We start from the raw sequence: 17,410 nt of genomic DNA on the forward strand, positions 1-17,410 counted from the left end.
CCTACATAAGCACCTATGTCACTCACATGGAACACATACACAGTAATGAAACAGTAAAAAAAAAAAATTAAAAGAAAGATAGCAATTCCTGACCTTTACTTGTGGTAAATAAATAATAAAAAACATAAAGGACATATGTACATACATCGAAATGACGGAACTTTTCTTTTTAAATAAATAAATGGGAGATGGCGATGTAACCACAAAACGACTTACGTCAAGTCCGACATAACCCGAGGACTGCCTGTATATGTCTTGTATTTTAGGGACCCCAAAAAATAAGTAAAGTCAGTCAACAATTATTTCAAATTTCTCTTGGTTATAACGCAAACAAACACACACACACACACACAACAAAACAACAAAAGAAAAAAACTCACCTCCTTTCAGAGTCCTCTGCTCCTCCCAGAGAAACTAGGACTGGAAAGGGGACCTCAGATGTAAGACATTTCATTCAAACTCCTACAAAGGACCTTCATGTTATGGATGAATAAAACAAAGCACAGTCAATGCCATCCCTGCCTTAGAATAAGGAATAATAGTAGATAACATAATTAAACAAATATAAGACATTTTTTTCTCTCAAAATTTTATCTCAGGGTGTGAAGTAAAAAGAAAGAACCTCTCACATTATGTGTAACACTTTCAGTTGCATATTCCACTTTCTTGTTCAAAATAAAGTAACTGTCTCGAAGGAAGGAAGGAAGGAAGGAAGGAAGGGAGGGAGGGAGGGAGGGAGGGAGGGAGGACGGACCAAATGAGGACTATCATCATGTGAAAAGTTAGGTGTAGCATTATATTTGCTTTTCTATTTTTAAAAATTAAGGCATTAAATTCTGTATTTAATCCCTGTCAATGTTTTTTAAAAATTATAACATGCCTATTTTTATTTTAGCGAGGGGGTTATATTTGGCTAATTGGAAATTACTCAAAAGCCAGAAAAAACTATAGAGAGGAGGATATACTGTAAAATAATGAAAGCAAAGTACAGAATAGTATACAGAGTATGGTACCTTTTGTACAAAAGCAGATAAAGAATATATACTGCCCTAGCCCATGTCAGGGAAAATACCTAGGTTGCGGGTTTGATTCCCACTCTGGGCATGTGGTGGGGCGGGGGGGGCAACTAATCAATGTTTCACTCTCATATCAATGTTTCTCTCTCCTCTCTCTCTCTCTCCCCCCCCCCATCCCCTCTCTCTCTCTCTCTCTCAAAAAATCAATAAAAACATATCCTCGAATGAGGGTAAAATACACACACACACACACACACACACACACTGGAATTATATCTGGACACAAGCAATTAATAAAAGAGGATACTCAGGGGGTCAGGGAAGGAAGTTGACAAGGATGGGAGCAAGCCTTCTCAATTTGTACCTTGTTCTGCTTTCTGAACAAATTGAATATAGTACCCATGTCAAACAAAATGTCAACAACAGCAATGTAATAATAATCGTAATGAAAAGTTAAAATTGCTTGCCAAGAACACCTTGGTAAAAGGGACATTTGCCACCTACAAAGTGAGAACATTAGAGTTAACAGATTACACAGGGATCCTCTTCTACTTCCATGGAAGGAGATAGGATAAAGAAAACCGTTTACTGATCACCAATAACAGGTTATGTTTTCTGCATATGTTATCTCATTCAATATTCAAATTAAGCCTACTAGGTCTAAATAGCCCCATTTCTGTAAATAAGTAAACGGCAAAGTTTTTGTTAACTTGCCCAAAGTCACAGGACTGTGACTGGAACTCATGATCTTATCTGCTAAAAACTCTCAAAAGGAACTATTTAAGTCTCAGTAAAAATAAAAATCCTGTAAGTCAGCCATTCACCCATAACCACACTTCCTTCCACAGCGTTTCCTCTAATATTCTGTTTTCTAGGTTTTGAGAATAAGTGCTTATTAAATAAAACATTCTACATCTACACTAACAAAGGATGCTCTACATTCTGCACTTACTATGCACCAAAAAAGTTAATTATGGGTAATGTTACCAGATTATTTTTTCCTTCATTGACGATTAACTATAGAAATGCATGTAAAATCTCTGAATAATGAACTTCACAGGATTTGTAAATCATCTTTTGCAATAAGATGATACAAATGATGCTACCAGGGGAGCAGGGAGGAAAGAAATAACTAATATTTTATTGGTCACTTACATACAACAGTCACTGTTCTAAGTGCTTTAAATATAAAGACTCAATTCTCTTAATAGCCTTATGAGGTAGGTACTGTTATTATCTTCATTTTACAGATGAGTAAACTGAGACAGAGAAATTAAGTAACTTGTCCACAGAAACTGTCCTAACTCCACTGTCCACACTATTCCCCACCATGCAATACTCCCCACAGAGCATTTCCAGTCTGCAGCAACTAAAAATGAACCAGAGAACAGCTCATCTCTAGCAAATGAGTGAATGATTTGTAATCTTATTCATTTTATTATACATCCTCTTATTCCAAGAGAAAGAGGCTTCAGCTGACTGCCAAATGGATTGATGAGACAAAAAAGATTTAATACACCTCTCCCAAGACATATGAACAGCCAATAACATATGAAAAGATGTCCAGCCCGACTGGCGTGGCTCAGAGGTTGAGCGCTGAACTATGAACCAGGCTGTCATGGTTCCATTCCCACACAGGGTACATGCCCGGGTTGCAGTCTTGATCCCAATAGGGGGCAAGCAGGAGGCAGCCGATCAATGATTCTCTCTCATCATTGATGTTTCTATCGCTCTCTCCCTCTCCTTTCCTCTCTGACATCAATAAAAATAAATAAATAATAAAAAGATTTCTATCTCACTGGCAATTAGGAAAATGCAAATCAAAACTACAATGAGACACCACCTTAAACCTGTTAGAGTGGCCATTACCAACAAGACAAGCAATAACAAGTGTCGGAAAGGTTGTGGAAAACGGGGAACCCTCATTCACTGCTGGTGGGAATGTAGACTGGTACAACCACTATGGAAAACAGTCTGGCGATTCCTCAAAAAATTAAGAATAGAGCTACCATAAAACCCAGCAATCCCTCTCCTAGATATATACCCATAAAACTCTCATGTATTTAAAAAGATATATGCACCCCTATGTTCATTGCAGCATTATTCACAGTGGTGAAGACAAGGAAACAACCAAAGTGTACCATGATAAAGGACTGGATAAAGAAGATGTGGTACATAAACACAATGGAATATTACTCAGCCATAAGAAAGGACAAAATAGCTCCATTTGCAACAACATGGATGAACCCTGAGAACATTATGCTAAGTGAAATAAGTCAGTCAGAAAAAGCTAAGAACTATATTCATATGTGGGATATAAAATTGAAACTCGTGAACACAAACAGCAGCGTGGAGATTGTCAGAGGGAAAGGAGTGGGGGGAGAAGGTGGTACTAATACAAGGTGACAGGAGATTTGACTTCAGGTGGTGGGCACACGGTGCAATATACAGATCTTATAACCTAGAAACCCACACCTGAAACCTACATGCTCATGTTGACCGATGTCACCCCAATCAATTTAATAAATAACTATTTAAAAATATAAAACACCTGATTTCAGAGGTTTGAGCTACTGTCCAAGCAAGAGATGAAACCTAGAGAAGGAGTGGAGATGAGAATGCAAGGAGGCATAAAAGCTGTGTTTCTTACACAATTTCATATTAGTAAATGTTACGTGAAAATATGATCAAACATATTTGGAAAATGATTAAATCATTCAATATTCAAAAGCATATTCAATAGTTTCTTTGCTGTAAGATTTTATGTTAACACTAGAGGCCTGGTGCATGAATTCATGCATGAGTGGGGTTCCTCGGCCTGGCCGGCAATCGGGGCCATCCCTGGGACCGGGGAGGGACCTCTGGAGGTTGGCCGGCCATGGGAGGTTGGCTGTGGGAGCGCACTGACCACTGGAGGCAGTTCCTGCATTGAGCATCATTCCCCTGGTGGTCAGTGCGCATCATAGCAACCAGTCGACCGACCGAGGGTGGTTTGGTTGTTTAGTAGCTTAGGCTTTTATATATAGAGATAGATACATTTTAGTTCTGCCAAGAAAAGGGTAAACTAAGCAGTATTACACACTTCCCAAACTTATCTGATCATGAAATTCTTTATTTGCAGAAATACTAGAACAAACATACTCAGGGTAGCATTGGATTAAAAGGATGTTTAGGAGATATGTATCAATTGAACTTGGTGACTAACAGCCTATATGAGATGAGTCAAAAATAAGCCCCAGATCTGGCTCAGGGAACCAGTGAAGGTGATGTGAGAGAGAGGTTACAATAAGAGGCAGTTTTTAAAGGAAAACACAAACTTAGTTTTGGCCCTGTATGAGTTAGAGTTATCTAAAAACTGCTAGTTCACAAAATAATTGAAATCAGTGTCCTAAGTAAATATTTGTACATTCATGTCCATAGCAGCAATAATAACAATAGCCAAAAGGTAAAAGTAACTCAGTAACAATTGACAGATGAATAAACAAAATGTGATATATAAAAATAAGAAAAATCTACCCTGGATGGTGTAGCTCAGTTGGTTGAGCATCATCCCATGCACCAGAAGGTTGCTGGTTTGATTTCCCCATCAGGGTACATACCCAGTTTATGGGTTCAATTCTCGATCAGGGTGCATTCAGGAGGCAACCAATCAATGTTTCTCTCTCACATGGATGTTTCTCTTTCTCTCTCTCTTCCTCTCTCTCTAAAATCAATAAAAAGATATTTTTTAAAAATAAGGAAATTCTGACACATGCTACAACATGGAGGAACCTTGAAGATATTGTGTTAAGTAAAATAAATCAGACACAAAAGGATAAACACTGAATGAATATGATCCTACTTATATGAGGTACCTAGAATAGACAAATTCATAGACAGAAAATGGAATGTGAGGAACAAGAGAAAAACAGTTACCTACAAGGGAGTTCCCATAACACTATTAGTTGAATTCTCAACAGAAACATTTCAGACCAGAAGGGAATGGCATTAAATATTCATGATAAAAAGTAAGGACCTACAACCAAGATTACTCTACCCAGCAAAGCTATCATTTAGAACTGAAGGACAGATAAAGAGCTTTTCATACAAGAGAAAGCTAAAGGAGTTCATCACCACCAAGCTAGTATTGCAAGAAATGTCAACCGGTCATCTCTATGAAGAATAAAAAAATTTAAAAATATGAGTAATAAAGTGGCAATAAATACGTATCTATTAACAATTACTTTAAATGCAAATAGATTAAATGTTTCAATCAGAAGACATACAGTGGTTGAATGGATAGCAAAACAAGATCTTTACTAGTACATATGCTAAACAAGATCCTTACGTATACTACAAGAGACGCACTTCAGATCGAAAGACACACAGAGACTGAAAGTAAAAGGATGGAAAAGGATATTTCATGAAATTGGAAATGAAAAAAGCTGGAGTAACAATACTTATACCAGACAAAACAGACTTTATAGCAAAGGCTATGGACATCAGAGGAATGGCATAAGGGCGCATCTTTTCCTCTCCCCCTGACATTTCAACAAATTAACCATCTATAATTCAACAAAGAAGTCCTGCTCTACACAGATACATGCCTGAGAGACCCACACACAGAAACACCTAAAGGCGGGCTTCCTGGAATAAGCGAGGAGATGAGAAGGGAGGAGGGGAAGCGCAGATGGCCAGCACAAGCAGCCCTGTAGCTCAGCTGGGAGCTCCAAGGAGAGGGGGGAAAGCCAGCAGCAGCAGACATTCCTTTGGCCAAGAGGAACAGTGAGCTGTTGAGGGCAGTCCAGCAGAGCGAGCTGCTAGCGGCAGGCAGGCAGGCGTGAACAGCATCGAGAAATAGCACTGACTGAAGTCAGCAGATGTCTGACAGAGCACAGGGTTCTGCCCTGCAGCTCCCCACTGCTGGGCCGGGCAGTGGTGTTTCTGACCAAGGAAACCGGCAGCTGCTTAAACTCCCAACACTCGTCTCCCATTGCCCTTGGAGTTGGCTCCAGGAGCTTATTATGTGTAAACCAAGAGAGGTTGCAGTTGAATCACTGTTGCTCTCTGTGACTGAACCCTAGGAAGGGTGCTTGGGCCAAACTGGGGAAGTAAGGGGCTGCCATTAAGGTGAGGGCAAAATAAACCCCAACCCCAAGCAGCGTGGCAGTAGTGTCCTACAGAAGCCACGGAGGCTCAAATCTGGGAGAGCACAGAGGTAAAAATTGCCAATTCAGCACCATCTACTACAGTGGTTCTCAACCTTCCTAATGCCGCAACCCTTTAATACAGTTCCTCATGTTGTGGTGACCCCCAACCATAAAATTATTTTCGTTGCTACTTCATAACTGTAATTTTGCTACTGTTATGAATCGTAATGTAAATATCTGATATGCAGGATGTATTTAGGCAACCCCTGTGAAAGGGTAGTTCAACCCCCAAAGGGGTCGTGACCCACAGGCTGAGAATCGCTGATACTGGAATGTAATAGAGAAACCTCTTCAGAGATAAATGCAAAAACAAAGGAGGGCAGCAAATACCATGAAGAACCACAGTAATGAGGATGACCAGAAAGAAAACGAAAAATCCCCAGAAAGCAGGCTGGAATACATGGAATTATGTGATATAAATGACAGAAGTTTCAAAACAGCAGTTCTGGAAATACTCAACAAGATGCAAGAAAATACTGACAGGCAATTCAGTGCACTCAGAAAACAAATCCTTGAACAAAATGAGTATTTCTCAAAAAAATTGAAACTTTAAAAAAGAATATATCAGAAATCCTAGAAATGAAGCAGGCAATTAAGGAGATTATGAGTGAACTGTTGAGCACAGAAAACAGAACCAACCAGTTAAAGGAAAGAACTAGTGATATTGAAGATGGGAATCAAGAAATGATGCAGAGGGAAGAAGAGACCTGAGAATAAAGAAAAAGAAAAGAGTTCTACGAGACCTCTTTGACTCCATCAGAAAAAGTGTATCAGAATCATAGGCATAGTGGAGGAGAAAGAGGGGAAGCATGAAATGGAGAGTCTACTCAAACAAAAAGTGGATGAGAACTTCCCAAATTTAAGGAAAGAACTAGATCCTCGAATCCAAAAAACAAACAAAACACCTAGTTACCTCAATCCAAAGAGGCCCTCTCCAAGGCACTTGGTAATGAAGCTGTCAGAAATTAATGACAAAGAGAAAATTCTCAAAGCAGCCATGGAAAAGAAGGAAGTGATGTACAAAGGAAAACGCATCAGAATATCATCTGACATCTCAGCAGAAACTCTACATGCCAGAAGAGAGTGGAATCAAATATTCAAATATCTAAAACAGAGAAATTATCAGCCACAAATAATATATCCAGCAAAATTATCCTTCAAATATGAAGGAGAAATAAAGACATTCCCAGACATAGAGAAGCTGAGGGATTTTATCATCAGAAAACTTCCTTTGCAGGAAATACTCAAGGGAGTCATTCTACCTGAAACAAAGATAAACAAAGATAATTTGTGACAACAAAAAATATACAAGGGGAAGGGAGCAAAGGTCTGATCTGGCAAAGGAAGATGAAGATCAGCCTCATTCAAAAGGGAAAAATCTACAGTATATATGCACCTTTATTTTTTTATAAACCTAATGGTAACCACACACAAAAATTCCCCAAACAGGACATATAGCTTTAAAAAAAAAAGAGGAAAGACGTATGGAGTACCACTAAACAAAAACGACAGAAACATAAAGAAAAAAAACCAATGGAGGCACAGAGCTACCAGAAAACAAAAGATAAAATGGCTATAGGAAATCCTCATATATCAACAATTACCTTAAATGTAAATGGACTGAATTCACCAGTAAAGAGGCCAGAGTAGCAGAGTGAATCAAAAACCAAACCCAACGATATGCTTCCTACAAGAGACACATCTAAGCAGCAAAGATAAAGGTAGATTCAAAGTATGGTAAATTATTCTCCAAGCAAATGACATCCACAAAAAGCAGGTTTAGCCATACTTATATCTGACAAAACAGATTTTAAGATAACAAGAGACAAAGACAAACACTTTATAATGATAAAGGGAACACTACATCAAGAAAACGTAACACTTCTTAATATATATGCACCCAACCAGGGAGCACCAAAATATATAAAACAGCTACTCATAAAACTAAAGGGAGAGACAGATCAAAACACAATCATAGTTGGATACCTAATACTCCATTGACAGCTCTAGACAGATCAAACAGAAAATCAGTAAAGAAATATCGGCTTTAAAAGAAACACTAGACCAAATGGATATAAGTGACATTTACAGAACCTTTCATCCCAGAATATAAAAGGGATTGTGCTGAATGAAATAAATCAAATGGAGAGAGACAAATGCCATATAACTTCCCTTATATGTGGAAATACAGAGAATATTCTGACAGTTGCCAGATGAGAGGGGTTTGGGTGGATGGGTGAAAAAGGTGAAAGAATTAAGAAATCAAATTGGTAGTTACAGAATAGTCATGGGGATATAACGTACAGCATAGGGAATAGTCAGTAATATGCTAATAATTATGTATGGTGTCAGATGGGTACTAGTTTTATTAGGGTGATTACTTCATCCATTACACAAATGTCTAATCACTGAGTTGTACATCTGGAACTAATATAATATTGTATGTCAACTATAATTGAAAAATAAAAAATAAAAACTATTTAAGAAAAAGAAAGGGAGGGAGGGAGGGAGGGAGGGAGGGAGGGAGGGGAGTCCTGGCCAGCTTGGTTCAGTGATTGGAGCCTCGGCCCTGGCACCAGAGAGTCTCAGGTTTGATTCCCGGACAAAGGCATGTATCTGGGTTGCAGGTTCAATCCCTGGCCCTGCTTGCAGGAGGCAAACAATTGATGTGTCTCTCTCCCCCATTCTCCCTCCCTTCCACTCTCTCTAAAAAAATCAATGGAAAAAATATCCTTGGGTCAGTGGATAGAGCGTCGGCCTGCGGACTGAAGGGTCCCAGGTTCGATTCCGGCCAAGGGCATGTACCTGGGTTGCGGGCGCGTCCCCAGTGGGGGATGTGCAGGAGGCAGCTGATCGATGTTTCTCTCTCATCGATGTTTCTAACTCTCTATCTCTCTCCCTTCCTCTCTGTGAAAAATCAATAAAATATATTTAAAAAAAAAATTAAAAAAAAAAAATAAATAAAAAAATAAAAAATCAATGGAAAAAATATCCTTGGGTGAGGATTAACACAAATCTTATCCTATCTAATAATAGACAAACATGGTAATTAACCATACCTCCGCTACGCTTCCCATTGGCTAATCAGGGTGATATGCAAATTAACTGCTAACCAAGATGGTGGCCAGCAACCAGGCAGCTGAAGCGAACATGAGGCTTGCTTGCTCCAGTGATGGAGGAAGCCAAGGTTCCCCGCCTGCGGCGGCTGGGCTCTGAGCTGCACTCTAAGCAACAATGTTGCAATTATAGAAGCTAAACAAACCCCAGATACCTGCTTTCATCCAGCCTCGGAGCTGGAGCCTCAACAAAGTTTCAATTACAGAAGGTAAATAAATCCCAGAATAAAAAAAAAAAAAAAGGCGAGACTGGGAGCTTCAGTTGCAGGCTTGGCCCGCCTGAAAACAGCCCTCAGCCCCTCATCCAGGCTGGCCAGGCACCCCAGTGGGGACCCCCACCCTGAAGGGGGTGCGGGCAGCCTGAAAACAGCCATCAGCCCCTCACCCAGGCTGGCCAGGCACCCAAGCGGGACCCCCACCCTGATCCGGGACACCATTCAGGGCAAACCAGCCGGCCCCCACCCATGCACCAGGCCTCTATCCTATATAGTAAAAGGGTAATATGCAAACTGACCCTAACAGCAGAAAGACTGGGAATGACTGGTCACTATGACACACACTGACCACCAGGGGGTAGACGCTCAATGCAGGAGCTGCCCTCTGGTGGTCAGTGAGCTCCCACATGGAGGAGCTCTGCTCAGCCACAAGTCAGGCTAATGGTTGCCAGTACAGCGGTGGTGGTGGGAGCCTCTCCTGTCTCCTCAGCAGCGTTAAGGATGTCCGACTACAGCTTAGGTCTGCTCCCCGCTGGCAAGTGGACATCCCCCAATGGCTGCCAGGCTGCCAGAGGGATGTCTGATTGCCAGCTTAGGCCCAATCCCCCCCTGGGGAGCAGGCCTCAGCCAGCAGATGGTCATCCCCGAGGGGTCCCAGACTGTGAGAGGGCACAGGCCGGGCTGAGGACCTTCCCCCCACCCCCCGAGTGCACAAATTTTTGTGCACTGGGCCTCTAGTGTGTCACACACACACACACACACACACACACACACACACACACATAATATATACACACATACACTGAGTGGCCAGATTATTATGACCACCTGATGTTTGTAGGCAAATTAGCCATACACTGCATCGTATGGGATATGGAAGCCTAAGGCCTGTTTGAACACCTTTGCTGTCTGCAGTTACCAAGATAAAACGTCTCCAATTCGCACAGGAACACAAGGATTGGACAGTTGAGCATTGGAAAAAAGTCACATGGTCCGATGAATCACATTTCCAGTTGCATCATGCAGATGGCAGAGTGAGAATTTGGCAGAAACAGCATGAAAGCATGCACCCCACATGCATGAGTACAACCCTTAAGCTGTTGGGGCAGTGTTATGGTTTGGGGCATGTTTTCCTGGCATGATTTGGGCCCTTTAATTCATGAGGAACAACGTCTGAATAGCACAACATACCTAAGTATCATTGCTAATCAAGTTCATCCTATCATGTTGATGGCGTATCCCAATGGAGATGGCTTCTTCCAATAAGACAATGCGCCATGCCACGGTGCTCATATTGTGCAGGAGTGCTTTCAAGAACATGAGGGAGACTTTACCTTGCTTAGGTGGCCCCCACAATCACCAGGTCTCAATCCAATTGAACATTTGTGGGACAAAGTTAAAAGAGCAACCATTAAATCTCACAGAACTGGACAGTGCTATACATCAGGCATGGTGTCAGATTCCTCGCATCACCTTTCAACATCTCGTGGAGTCAATGCCAAGAAGAATCGCCACAGTATTGAAGGCAAAAGGTGGCCCAACGAAGTACTGATGGGGTGGTCATAATAATCTGGCCACTCAGAGTGTTAGTATGTGTGTGTTTGTATGTGTGTGTTTGTGTGTGTGTGTATACAAAGGCTGTTAAATCACGTTGTTTACCCATATCTTCAGAAAAAAATCACTTCTACTGTTGTGGTAAACAATCTGCTTCCCTATTTATAATGGTCTGGCCCTCTAGCAACTTCAGCGTGAAATTACAGCTAATTTGCCTACAAACGTCAGGTGGTCATAATAATCTGGCCACTCAGTGTATATGTATATATGTGTGTATGTGTGTGTGTGTGCGTATGTATATATATGCATATATATGTACATATATTTATATATATGAAGAAAGGAATGGGGAACAGAAACTTAAACTAATACTTGAACCTCTGCCCAAAGGATGATGGCTTCTGAGGACATATACTACCAAGTGCACTGCTTCACCCTCCTGAAAGCCTTTGCCATAAGCTCATCAGATACAACCTCCTCTAGTATTGTTCTTTTTGTGTCAAGGATATTTTAAAATTCATAAGCGGTGGTATAATTGTATAGGCTAATAACCTGTATTCTCTAATACAATATTTAAATTTTAATATAAATTATTAATTATATTGAAAAAAGTAGAATGTGGTTGATAGGGGCTGGAAGAAGGGGAGAATAGAGGGGGTGGGAGAGGATTGTTTAATGGGTACAGTTTCTTTTTTGCAACATAAAAAGTTTTTTGGAGATTGGTTACGCAATATGTGAATGTACTTAACACTATTGAACTGTAACTTTTCAAAGGTAAAGATGGTAAATTCATGTTGTGTATTTTACCGCAATTAAAAAAAAAATTTAACTGCCAGTTCAAGATGCTGTGGTAGACATCCGTTGTCTTTGGAAACCTCGTATTCCATGTGGTTCTGTTAGGACTACAGATCACAGTGGACTGCCTGACCCCTATTCATGAATGACGAAGGGGTGACCCAAGTAAGAATCCTTCAGGGAGATTTGATAAATAGAAGCTAGAAGAGCATCATCTTGGGGCAGCCAGTTGCTCTCCTTCAAGCCATTTGGAGAAAACCTCACTGTGGCAAGAAATGAGACCAATGAGAGAGCAGCAAAAACAAGTAGGACTCCAAATGAAGGGACCAAGTTTGACCTCACTGAAGTACATGGAGTCTTCCCCACTCCATGTAACTCCAGTTACATTGGCCACTAAATCCCAACACCATTTTTCTTTTCCATTTTTCTCTATTTTATTTTAATGTTTTGCTTAAGTCACCAAAAAAGAGCTAATATAGACATGCATTAGAAAAACAATTTCATTGAGCAAAAGGTTCCTGAACAAGAATTTTCTCTGCATAGCTCCTTCTGGAATCTTAGCTACAATATCACATACCTTTACTAGAACAGTAGTACACAATTCTATAATTTAGTGAATACAATTTAAAATTAATATAATCTTTCTGGTTGGTAAATACATCATTATGTTAGGCCAGAAATACTATTACATTTCTTAAGAAAAAATAAAAATTTAAAGAGTCATTGTCAATCTAAATCTAAACTAGATTAACTATAGGAGAGATATAAAAGGTTTATATAGAAATAGACAGATTTAGAAATAAAAATGTGTCTAAATTACCTGAAATAAATGCTAACAGAAGAGAGTGCTATATTAGCCTGAAGCTGAGGCTTTGGGTGGAAAATTCTAACACTGAAGTAAAAGAACAGGAGGATAAAACACAGATAAGATCCTTTACCTGTGCCTTATTTGAAGAAAGAACTTTACTCCTTCTTAGTTCTACTCAGTGCTCCATTAACTCTAGGTTCCTTTGGTTTGGTTTCCACTAATTACTGACAAGGCTTAATTGTATTAATACCAATATAATCGATAAATATTTATGACTGCCTAAGTATAATGACTCTTGCATGAAGCAGGTGGCAGAGAAAGGAGCAAACAAAGGGCGAAGTAACCAATGTGCCCAGCATGATGCTAACTCTGCAGACTGTCATGTTTAAAATTAACGTCAAACCAGTTTCATATCTGGAAATCTGAAACACGCAGTCCATAAAGCTGCACCTAGAGGCCTGAAGCAAAATCTTAAATGTGAACTGCACTCCCCAGGGAGGGAAGATATGAGCTTGTTGTCACAAGTCTTTGCAAAGATAAACTAGCCTCGTTGATTTCACTGAAGCCAAGCTGACCAATAAAATTACTTCAGGACACTGGGAATACTATCATGTGAAATCTTTATAACCACTAATCAGAAAAAGATCATCTTCTGAAATTGCTTTTGGGCTTCTTATTTATTACAAAAGATTAGCAACCTATATTTTAATCACAAGTGGGGAGGAGTAGAAGACCCTATTTTACTTGGAAGGGCTTTCAAGATTCACTGCAACACACCTGGTAAACACAAAGCGATAAAGCTTGTCTCTTCCACCTCACACCTCCAGAGCAAATCTTGGAATTGGACAGCCCAGAATGTTTATGGTGCTCTAGGGAAAATCTAACTGTTGGAAACACTGCTCAGGCACCCTGCAGTCCCCGGGAACCTACAGAACTTACTGTTCTAAAAGACCAACTGGGCAAATTTATCATGTTTCCATTAAAGTAGAGTATGTGCTTTTAAAATCATGACATAGATAGATATCAAAGCTCTCAGACAATATCATTTAGTCTCCTAAGGAAAAAAATCAGAACAGTCCACAAAAATGGAGGCACAAAGATGTTTATAACAGGATTACTTATAGTAGGAAAAACAAGCAATATATATGTTCCACATTAGAGGATTAGGCTAATAAACTTTCATTCATCCATACTATGGAAAACTATGTACCATAAAAAGTTATGTCACCCTAACCAAAAGTTATTACTTTATGGGGGTACAACTGTGAGAAGTCAGTCACTCGGTGAAAAAGGCAGATTACAAAATAGCATTATGTTCTATGATCTCCTTGAATTTTTTTTTTAATTTATAGGTCTATATGTGTATAAAACAAAGTCTGAAACAATAAACATTAACAAAAATCTTCATATAAATGATAGGCCTTGGATTTTTATATTTCTTAATTTTTTAAAAATACAAATACATTACTTGTTTAATTTCTTTAAAATGCCAAATAAAAATTTAAAGAAGAATTTAGGAGCTACAGAAATTTCAAATGATTGCCTAGGAAGAGCCAATATTAGCCTTACATCTGACTTCTCTGAAAGTAAATGCAAGAATGATTAACAGTATCCCATATGAAACTGTAACTACTTGCTGAACACAGATTGGATAAGCAAACTATATAAAATTAATTCAATAATAACTCTTTAGAGAAATAAAAACGCAAGTGTCTAATATCTATAGAAACTAAACATAATACAGATCTGTGGAAATCCCATAAAGTATGTATCTTTCTTTTTTTTTTATATATATATATATATTTTATTGATTTTTTACAGAGAGGAAGGGAGAGAGATAGAGAGCCAGAAACATCGATGAGAGAGAAACATCGATTAGCTGCCTCCTGCACATCTCCCACTGGGGATGTGCCCGCAACCCAGGTACATGCCGTTAACCGGAATCGAACCTGGGACCTTTCAGTCCGCAGGCCGACGCTCTATCCACTGAGCCAAACCGGTTTCGGCAAGTATGTATCTTTCTTGTATAAAATTGAAAGGTGAGAATCATTTTGAATTTGCAGCCTGTGGCTTTTTAATGACATAAGAAAAAGGTCAAAAGAAAAAAATTAATAAAAACTTTTCTCTCCTCAGAGACCCAAGTCAGGGTTAGCTGACCATTGATTTGAGGCACCCTGTTTCAGCCATAAACACTGAGCGAATTGCTTCCTCAGGCTTGGTTCACAAGGTAAAAATGTGAAAGCAGGCTCGGCTGCAAGAACAAGAAAACACCAGTAATTCTGACTCAGGTATGTGGTCAGGACCTTAACCTTGACCAGACCTGAAGACTAAGCTTCTAGGAGGCTCTGTGGAACCAGTTGGCAGCAGAGGGGCCAGTGAGCAGCCGAGTGCAATAGGGGAAGGCATTACATACAGTTATTCCCCAAAACTAGTCAAGAGCAGTGCAGCCACAGGCACCGTGGGAAGAGTACAGGGTTTGGGGCTAGCTCCAAATCGCTTCACCTCTGAATCTCAGTTGCCTTAGGTCTCAAATATAAGTTATACAAGAGAGCACCTTTTCATCTGTAATGAGCTCTCAAAACTTTGTTTTTGCTGTTCTTAATATAACTGTGACCTCTATTAAGGTCCAATTAAGCTAAAGGTGCTTTGTAAAGTGGCTTTTCTCCTGGTAAAAGAAACAACATTAAAAAAAAAGCAATGCCAATCAAACAAATAGGCTTTCCACAGGACAAAGCCATAGTTAGCTTCTTATAATTGGCATTCATGTGTTCAATATTATTTTACTGACCATCTGCTCGATAGCAGGCATGGGGGCTGCACTAGGACTAAAAGGATAAGCAAGAGGGACTTGGTTCCTAACTTCTGGAACCTCCAGGTGGCAAAGGCCAGTGAGAGCAGCTCAATCTCTCTCCTGCCAGGGGACACTGCCTTTCATAATGTCCAAGGTAATGACTGAAACCTGCATAATCCTAATTTCTCTTATATAGTCTCTAACATCTCCTACCCACAAATACATCTTACACGTCTCAGAACCATTTGAACAGGTGGATATTTAGTTTGCTAAATTCTACATGCGACTACCTTCTGCATCATTTGTTTACTCAATCACAAATCCAGCATGATGCTGTATTTAAAACACACACACACACACACAAAGTGGTGGCCCAGAGAGGTCTTGGGCAAGTCACATAATTGCTCTGATTCTTAGTTTCTCTGTTACAAAACTGGGAGAGGAAGTGTACCCGGGCAACTTCGATTTCTTCCAACTCTCAAAATTATTGTAAGATTTTATGATCATTGTGTGCTACAAATCCTTAAACAGCACTAACTAGAAAATGTCTACAAACTTGGAACCAAATATGCTGAAGTTCATGGCAAACCTGTCTCCATGATCTCTTGAAACCAACAGAACTATCCATTCTAACCTGAGAAAAGTAAACAAGACTCCACGCCAAGAAGGAACTTGTTTGACTGCTTTCCTTGCCTTCCAATAATCAAAGCAATATTCTCATTAAGTGCCTGGCTCCCAAATACCTTTAAATGTCTCAATTAGGCCTAGTGTAAGCAGTATTTTCATCTGATCGGTAACTGCATGGCAACATTCCTCTTTCAATGTTGCCTGGCCCTTACTCCATTGATTTCTTTTACTGAAAGTATCAGGCATACAGAAAAATAAAAAGAACCATTGATTTCTAAAGAGTACTAAATCCATTTCTTCACAGGGTTCCTACTATGTGCCAAACACAATGGTAGTGATGCGAGGTACAAAGGTCAGCCACAGATGAGGACAGACAGCTAAGCAAATTAATAATGTGTATACATTCCAGAATGTGCCTGATTCAGATATGACGCATAAGCCCTTAAAAGTATATCCATACAGGTAACACACTAAAACAAATACCCAATACAGTGGTGGTCTGGTTTATAAATAGTTTTGCCTTTTTAAAACTTCATTCCCAATTGGTTGTTGAGATCTGGAACACATTTTCCCTTCCCCAACACATACTGCTATAAATTTGGTTATGTTTCCAAACCAACACACAAAAGACCAATTTCACACATACAGTACCTGAAACACTATGCATGTGTCCTGCCAAAAGAGACAAAGCATTCCTGCAGCCAAAGAGAGCCGAGAGAGATCTTGTCATCTCGAAAGCTGGAGCTTGAGGGAGAGCAAAGTACAGGTTATTAAGGAGTGCAGATGGAGTGGTGAGAGGGTGCCTGAAGGCTGTTAGGTAACTAATCTCAGGGATTTTGAGACGGCAAGCCTGGTTTAAATCAAATCCAAGTTCCCCTGCTTACAAGCTGGGTACCTTTAAACATGTTACTCAACCATTCTTAGTCTCATTTTACTGATGTGAATGTCTGGCATAGAGCTAGCATTCAATAAACAATGAAGTATTTTATTTTCTTCACTGCTTGAGACAATATGGATTTCATCTTCCTTGGTATAAAAGTTTCTTTAATACATAGTTGGATGTATTGGTCATAATTAGAAAACGTTCAGTTTCCACATTTTTAAAAAAAAAATGTGGACAAGGAAGGTAACTGATGAGAATGTATTAGACATGAGAAAAAGACAGACTGGATGAAAAGGAAGTGACTAGGAAGGGACTGAAGAGAGAGGACAAGACAGGTATATGAGGTACACAGGAGTCACCTGAAGAGAGAAGATATGAGGGGGAATTCCAGGGAATTTCCAGACAGCATAAGGGCT

At 39.7% G+C, this 17,410-nt stretch overlaps 1 protein-coding gene across 1 annotated transcript in view; it reads right to left on the reverse strand.

Moving 5' to 3' along the window:
• JAK1 (Janus kinase 1) overlaps nucleotides 1–16,780 on the reverse strand; it is a 123,675-nt gene extending 106,895 nt beyond the window's left edge. Inside the window, exon 1 of the mRNA XM_006089779.3 lies at nucleotides 16,763–16,780. The gene's annotated coding sequence lies outside the window, so the exon portion shown is untranslated. The remainder of the gene's footprint in view (nucleotides 1–16,762) is intronic.
• Nucleotides 16,781–17,410: the final 630 nt, after the last annotated feature.

The sequence above is a fragment of the Myotis lucifugus genome, unplaced genomic scaffold, assembly GCF_000147115.1.
Source record: "Myotis lucifugus unplaced genomic scaffold, Myoluc2.0 scaffold_63, whole genome shotgun sequence".
NCBI classification, from domain to species: Eukaryota; Metazoa; Chordata; class Mammalia; order Chiroptera; family Vespertilionidae; genus Myotis; species Myotis lucifugus.